The 1082-nt window shown below is 36.3% G+C and overlaps 1 non-coding gene across 1 annotated transcript; it reads left to right on the plus strand.

Annotated features, from left to right (window-relative positions):
• The first annotated feature begins 488 nt into the window (after window positions 1-488).
• Window positions 489-556, plus strand: Smp_tRNA_00002_Gln.1. The gene has a single exon. It is a non-coding gene (tRNA).
• The last annotated feature ends 526 nt before the right edge of the window (window positions 557-1082 follow it).

Raw genomic sequence — 1082 nt, forward strand, 5'->3', positions numbered from 1 at the left:
GACTAACTGAACGTGAAGCATTATGGACTCGATAGTTTCATAAGTAACGAGCTGGAGTTCGAAACGGTAGGTATTAGGCTGTATGAATTGATACACATTTGTCTGGAACATGAACAACTGGAAAATATAGAAACCCCTACAAGTAATACCATATTCGTTAAACAAGTTGACTACTTTTATAATTTTATGATCTAGTGTAGATTACTTGTTGAGACTTTAATATGACGTGCTGTAAAACCAATAGCTGATAACAAGTTCCGATTAAGAGGAGATATAGATCTTTGATTGCATTACTAGACACAATCTAAAATTATCACTTGAGTTAGATTTACTATTCAGCGACCGGAAATACTACTACTGAAGTGATTGTTTATACATAAAAGGAACAGGATTTGATTCATTCGCCATTTGTTCCCTCAGCATCATGGAGCCAACGCTCACCATTGGTTTGAAATCAGGGTTTTCCAACTCCCCTATGTGGACTCGCCGTGTCCACTAACTTGGTTAAAGCGCCAGAAACTCGTTTTTCGTCCTCTCAATTTCGTAGACAACACCCTTGATGCGAGAAGGCAGTGAGCAGGACTTCCCTGTCAGAGGTTATATACTCGTAGTCATGTGAGAGCATTTGGAGAGGGAGAGCGGACTCTCCCCACTATCGGTCGTACTAGGGCATTTGAAGGCAAGTTGTGTTAAATCTCAATTTCTAAATTTTGTATCTTTCTTTTAACCTTAAACTGAGTAGACAGAATGATTATCGACTATTTGTAATAAGTATTTATCCCCCTCCCCACTGAGAGATTGGAGACATTATCAATAGTTACCTATTTCATTTTATAATCCTAATTGATTCGTTGACTTTTAATGACCATTTATCTGGTATGGTTAATTGTGAGTCACATTATTAACCACTTTTTCTTTCCCCAATATAAATCCCAAAGGCAATATTTGTTTTGGTGATATTTTCTTATTCCAATTATTTTCTTTTCAATTCTCCTACATTTTAAACCCCAATAACCTCTTGACCTTCAAAGATTAAAAGTGTAGTTTGTGTGAATCTAGTTTGATATACTACCTTAATTCAG

This window comes from Schistosoma mansoni, chromosome 4 (genome assembly GCF_000237925.1).
Source record: "Schistosoma mansoni strain Puerto Rico chromosome 4, complete genome".
In the NCBI taxonomy this organism is placed as follows: domain Eukaryota; kingdom Metazoa; phylum Platyhelminthes; class Trematoda; order Strigeidida; family Schistosomatidae; genus Schistosoma; species Schistosoma mansoni.